The sequence below is a fragment of the Pristiophorus japonicus genome, chromosome 15, assembly GCF_044704955.1.
Source record: "Pristiophorus japonicus isolate sPriJap1 chromosome 15, sPriJap1.hap1, whole genome shotgun sequence".
NCBI classification, from domain to species: domain Eukaryota; kingdom Metazoa; phylum Chordata; class Chondrichthyes; family Pristiophoridae; genus Pristiophorus; species Pristiophorus japonicus.
In genome coordinates, this window is record NC_091991.1 from 166,217,972 (window position 1) to 166,225,194 (window position 7,223).

A 7,223-nucleotide genomic window follows, 5' to 3' on the forward strand; every position below is an offset into this window, starting at 1 on the left:
TGTGCATCTAGACTGTGAGTTCTGATGGGCTACTGAACCAGTAGGAGCACTACAGCTGAGTCCAATTCTCCTTTTTTCAGTAGGGATCACTGAATAGCAATCAGGAATGGAAATGCTGACTGATTTCTTCCTCTCCACAGATCAGGGGTGCAGAGGTTAATTGAATAGAATTATAGAATGGTTACAGCAGAGAAGGAGGCCATTTAGCCCGTCGAGCCTGTGCCAGCGCTCTGAAAAAGCACTTCAGCTAGTCCCACTCCCCCACCCTTTCTCCACAGCCCTGCATTTTTTTTTTACTTCAAGTACTTATCCATCATCATCATAGGCAGTCCCTCGAAATCAAGGAAGACTTGCTTCCACTCTAAAAGTGAGTTCTTAAGTGGCTGTACAGTCCAATACGGGAATTACAGTCTCTGTCACAAGTGGGACAGACAGTGGTTGAAGGAAAGGGTGGGTGGGGAGTCTGGTTTGCCGCACGCTCCTTCCACTGCCTGCGCTTGATTTCTGCATGCTCTCGGCGACGAGACTCAAAGTGCTCAACGCCCTCCCAGATGTTCTTCCTCCATTTAGGGTGGTCTCGGGCCAGGGATTCCTAGGTGCCAGTGGGGATGTTTCATTTTATCAAGGTACTTATCCAACTCCTACATTACAATAGTGACTACACCCCAAAAGTACTTCATTGGCTGTAAAGCGCTTTGAAACATCCAGTGGTCATGAAAGTGCTATATAAATTCAAGTATTTTCTTTTCTTTTGAAAGCCGTGATTGAATCTGCCTCCAACACCCTTTCATGCAGTGCATTCCAGATTCTAACCACTGGCTGCGTTAAAAAGTTTTTTCTCATGTCGTCTTTGGTTCTTCTGCCAATCACCTTAATTCTGTGTCCTCTGGTTCTTGACCCTTCTGCCAATAGAAATATTTTTCTTCTCTCTACGCTGTCTAAACTCCTCATGATTTTGAACACCTCTATGAAATCTCCTCTCAATCTTCTCTGCTCTAAGGAGAATAACTCCAGTTTCTCCAGTCTATCCATGTAACTGAAGTCCCTCATCTCTGGAACCATTTTCGCAAATCTTTTCTGCACCCTCTCTAAGGTCTTCACATCCTTCCTAAAGTACAGTGCCCAGAATTGGACACAATACTCCAGTTGTGGCTGAACTAGTGTTTTATAAAGGTTCATCATAACTTCCTTGCTTTTGTACTCTATGCCTCTATTTATGAAGCCCAGGATCCCATATGCTTTTTTAACCGCTTTCTCAAACTGCCCTGCCACCTTCAACGATTTGTGTACATGTATCCCCAGGTCTCTTTGTTCATGCACCCTATTGTGTTCCTAACAGAGATTAGACTGCACACAGGGAGGTTAAAGTAACAGTGACCTCAGTCTTTATTAAGACACTCCAGAGTGAGGAACAGGCCTTAGGAGCCGGCTTATATACAGTGCTCCCAAGGGATGCTGGGATCCCTTGGGACTTCAGGGGATGCGCTCCCTGGTGGCGGAACATGGGAGTGCATGCTTTACAGATAAACAACATCACTGCCCCCCCACAAAGTCAAAGTGAAAATTCTTTACAAGGTGAGGCGGTCTGGAGCATTTCTTTCCCTGGTGGACCGCCTCGGTACAAATGTCTGTTCTGGTGTGTTGGTTGTGCCCTCGCTGGGCTGGTGTGTTGTTGGCCCTGCAGGGCTTCTGGGTGAGCCTGGCCTTGCTGGGCTGTTGGGCGTGATGGGTTCGATTTCCTGGTCCGGCATGGTGTCGTTGATCCTTTGGGTGTGTGTTGTGGGCTCGAAAAAGGTGGTGTCTGCTGTAGGTTGTTCAGGGCAGTCTGTGAACTGCAGCCTCGTTTGGGCCAGGTGCTTTCTGCAAGTTTGTCCATTGTCTAGTTTGACTACAAACACCCTACTCCCTTCTTTAGCTATCACCGTGCCCGCGATCCACTTGGGACCATGTCCATAGTTTAGCACATACACAGGGTCATTCAGATCAATTTCCCGTGACACAGTGACACGACCATCGTTTACATTTTGTTGCTGCCGCCTGCTCTCTACCTGATCATGCAGGTTGGGGTGGACCAGCGAGAGTCTGGTTTTAAGTGTCCTTTTCATGAGTAGCTCAGCCAGGGGCACCCCTGTGAGTGGGGTCTCGTGCGATAGCTGAGAAGTACTCAGGACAGGCGGGTTTGGAGTGAGCCTTCTGTGACTCGTTTGAGGCTGTGTTTGATTGTTTGTACTGCCCGCATTGCCTACCTATTGGAGGCTGGTTTAACCGGGGCCGAGGTGACATCTTTGATTCCATTGCAGGTCATGAATTCTTTAAATTCGGCACTGGTGAAACATGGCCTGTTTTCACTGACCAGTATGTCAGGCAGGCCATGGGTGGCAAACATGACCCTCAGGTGGTGGTGGCGGTGCTTCCCGACATTATTTCACATTCAATCCATTTTGAAAAAGCATCCACCATCACATTTTACTGAGAAACGAGCCCGCATAGTCGACTTGGATCCTCGACCATGGTCTGGAGGGCCAGGACCACAAACTTAGTGGTGCCTCTCTGGGCGCGTTGCTCAACTGAGCACACACGCTGCATTGCCGTACACAGGATTCTAAGTCAGAGTCGATACCGGGCCACCACACGTGGGATCTGGCTATCGCTTTCATCATTACTATACCCGGGTATGTGCTGTGGAGTTCCGAGATGAACGTCTCCCTGCCCTTTTTGGGTAGCACTACGCGGTTACCCCACAACAGGTAGTCTGCCTAAATGGACAGCTCGTCCTTTCGCCGCTGGAACGGCTTGATTAGCTCTTGCATTTCAACGGGGATGCTGGCCCAGCTCCCATGCAGTACACAGTTTTTTTTACTAGAGACAGCAGAGGATCATGGCTGGTCCAAGTCCTAATCTGGCGGGCCGTGAGAGGTGATTTATCATTTTCAAACGCTTCCATGACCATCAACAAGTCTGTGGGCTGCGCCATTTCCACCCCCGTGGTGGGTAATGGTAGCCGACTGAGAGCATCTGCACAGTTCTCGGTGCCTGGCCTGTGGCAGATGGTATAGTTATACGCTGATAGCGCGAGTGCCCACCTTTGTATGCGGGCTGAGGCATTAGTATGTATCCCCTTGTTTTCAGCGAACAGGGATTTGAGGAGCTTGTGATCGGTTTCCAGCTCAAATTTGAGGCCAAACAGTTACTGATGCATTTTCTTTACCCCTAACACACACGCTAATGCCTCTTTCTCAATCTTGCTGTTGGCCCTCTCGGCCTTAGACAAGCTCCTGGAGGCATAGGCGACAGGTTGCAACTTCCCCGCAACGTTAACTTGTTGTAATACACACCCGACTCCAATAGACGAGGCATCACATGCTAGCACAAGTCTTTTACACGGGTTGTAAATACAAGCAGCTTGTTGGAGCATGAAATGTTTCTGGCTTTCTCAAAAGCAATTACTTGGTTTTTTCCCCATACCCAGTTCTCACCTTTACGCAATAACACATGTAGGGGCTTAACCCCGGTAGGAAGTTACCAAAATAGTTGAGGAGTCCCAGGAACGACTGCAGCTCCATGACGTTCTGTGGCCTGGCCGCGTTCCTGATAGCCTCTGTCTTGGCGTCTGTGGGCCGAATGCCGTCCGCCGCGATCTTTCTCCCCAAAAACACGACTTCTGTTGCCACCATGGACGCATTTCGACCTCTTCAGCCGCAGCCCTACGCGATCCAGGTTTTGTAGATGCTCGACGGTGTCCCGACCCGTGACCAATATGTTGTCCTGAAAAACCACTGTGCGTGGTACCGACTTGAGTAGGCTCTCCATGTTTCTGTGGGAGATCGCTGCAGCCGACCGAATTCCAACGGGCATCTGTTGTAGATGAACAGTTCCTTGTGCGTGTTGATGCAGGTGAGGCCCTTCGAAGACTCCTCCAGCTCCTGCGTCATGTAGGCCGAAGTCAGGTCGAGTTTGGTGAACATCTTGCCTCCTGCCAGCGTCACAAATAGGTCGCCTGCCTTAGGTAGCGGGTATTGATCCTGTAGCGAGAAAGAATTAATAGTTACTTCATAATCGCTGAAAATCCTGACTGTGCCATCACTTTTGAGTATTGGAACAATTGGGCTGGCCCACTCGCTGAATTCCACTGGGGAGATGATGCCGTCGCGTTGCAGCCTGTCCAGCTCGATTTCCACTCTCTCCCTCATCATGTGAGGTACCGCTCGCGCCTTGTGGTGAATGGGTCGTGCCTCTGGGACCAAGTGGATCCGCACCTTCGCCCCGGAAAAGTTTCCAATGCCTGGCTCAAAAAGGGAAGGAAATTTGTTTAGAACTTGGGTACATGAGGCCTCATCGACATGTGATAGTGCTCGGATGTCATCCCAGTTCGAGCGGATTTTGCCCAGCCAGCTCCTTTCAAACAGTCTGGGGTCATCGCCCGGGACAATCCAGAGTGGCAGTTCGTGCACCGTGCCCTCGTAGGTGACCTTGACCATGGCGTTGCCCAGGACAGTGATAAGCTCTTTGGTGTACGTTCTCAGTTTCGTGTGGATGGGGCTCAGGGCTGGTCTGAATACCTTGTTGCAGCACAGTCTCTCAAAAATCTTTTTACTCATGATGGGTTGGCTAGCGCCAGTGTCCAGTTCCATGGCTACGGGTAAGCCATTCAAATTTACATTTAGCATTATAGGTGGACATTTCATCGAAAATGTGTGCACCCCGTGTACTTCAGCATCTACCTCCTCTCTCTGAGGCTTGAAATTGCTTTGATCCACCATGGACCGATCTTCCTCTGCCACGTGGTGGTTAGCAGGTTTTGCAGAGCTTGCAGCTCGTCTGCAAGCTCGTTGGAGGTGCCCCATTGTTCCACAGCTCTTGCAAACATACCCTTTGAAGCGTAATGAATAGGCGGAATAGAAGCCTCCACATGCCTTGCATTCATCCTTTGTTGCGGACTCTGAGTCATCTGGGTCACCTGAGGCCTGCTAGCAGTTGCAGACTCGTGGTTTCTGTACATTTCTGCTCACAAACACAGTTCCAGTTAATTTATGAACATTGCTAGCACTTGTGTGCTGAGAGATTTGTTTGGTGTTATCACTTGTGGACATAAACGCATGTGCTATCACAATGGCCTTACTGAGGGTCGGTGTCTCTACAGTCAAAAGTTTTCATAGGATGGTCTCGTGGCCAATGCCCAGTACAAAAAAGTCTCTGAGCATTTGCTCCAGGTAGCCATCAAACTCACATTGTCCTGCAAGTCGCCTTAGCTCGGCGACATAGCTCGCCACTTCCTGACCTTCAGACCGTTGGCACGTGTAGAACCGATACCTCGCCATCAGCACGCTCTCCCTCGGGTTAAGATGCTCCCGAACCAGTGTACATAGCTCCTCATACGACTTATCTGTGGGTTTCAATGGAGCCAGAAGATTCTTCATGAGGCTGTAGGTCGGTGCCCCGCAGACCGTGAGGAGGACCGCTCTCCTTTTTGCAGCGCTTCATTCTCCGTCCAGCTCGTTGGCTACAAAGTACTGGTCTAGCCATTCGACATAGGCTTCCCAGTCCTCAGCCTCCGAGAACTTCTCCAGGATGCTCACAGTTTGCTGCATCTTTACGTTGGATTTGTATACTCGTCGCCAGTTATTGTTTTCCTAACATAGAGGAGACTGCACACTGGGAGGTTAAAGTAACAGTGACCTCAGTCTTTATTAAGACACTCCAGAGTGAGGAACAGGCCTTAGGGACTGACTTATATACAGTGCTCCCAAGGGATGCTGGGATCCCTTGGGACTTCAGGGGATGCGCTCCCTGGTGGCGGAACATGGGACTACTTTACAGATGCACAACACACCCCATTTAGGATTATACCCTTCAGTTTATATTGTCCCTCCTCGTTCTTCCTAACCAAAATGTATCACTTTGCACGTTTCTGCGTTGAATTTCATCTGCCACGTGTCCACGCATTCCACCAGCCTGTCTATGTCCTCTTGAAGACTATCATTATCCTCCTCACTATTCACTATACTCCCAAGTTTTGTGTCATCTGCTAATTTTGAAATTGTGCCCTGTACACCCAAGTCTAAGTCATTAATATATATCAAGAAAAGCAGTGGTCTTAGTACTGACCTTGGGAACCCCACTGTGTACCTTCCTACAGTCCAATAAACAACCATTAACCACTAGTTTCCTGTCACTTGGCCAATTTTGTATCCATGCTGTCACTGTCCCTTTTACTCCATATGCTTCAACTTTGCTGGCAAGCCTTTTATCAAATGCCATTTGGAAGTTGTAGTATTAAAACTCATCACACACAGCATGACCTTGGGATTGAACTTGGTCGCTCCTGGTCTGTGCGGCTTATGCCAACAACAAGAACAACTTGCATTTATATGGTATCTTTAACATAGTTAGATGTCCCATGGCGCTTCACAGGAGCGTTATCAGACAAAATTTAACAGTGGGCCACATAAAGAGATTAGGACACACCCAAAGCTTGGTCAAAGCAGTGGGTTTTAAGAAGCGATTTAAAAGGAGAGAGGTGTTGAGGATATGGGAAGGGATTTCTCAAGTCTAGGCTGCGCTAATGGTGGAGTGATGAAAATCGGGGATGGGCAAGATTTGGAGGGGCGCAGTCATCTTGGAGGATTGTAGGGTTGGTGAAGGTTACAGAGATAGGGAGAGGTGAGGCCATTCAATAAGATCATTGCTGATCTTCAACCTCAACTCCACGTTCCCATCCTATCCCCATATCCCTTGATTCCCATAAGTCCAAAAATCTATCTCAGCCTTGAATATTCTCAACGATTCAGCATCCGCAGCCCTTTCGGGTAGAGAATTCCAAAGATTCACAACCCTCCGAGTGAAGAAATTCCTCCTATCATCTCAGGCTTGAATGGCCGACCCCTTATCCTGAGACTGTGCCCCCTTAGTTAGTACAACATCCCCATCGACACCTGGCAGTCCCTGGCCAAAGATCGCCCTCAGTGGAGGAAGGGCATCCGGGAGGGCGCTGAGCACCTCGAGTCTCATCGCCGAGGGCATGCAGAAAACAAGTGCAGGCAGTGGAAAGAGCGTGCAGCAAACCAGACCCACCCACCCCTTCCCTCAGCGACTATCTGTCCCACCTGTGACAGGGACGATGGCTCTCGTATTGGACTGATCAGCCACCGAGGGACTCATTTTTAGAGTGGAAGCAAGTCACCGGGGGCATAGATTTAAAGTAATTGGGGGGAGGTTTAGAGGAG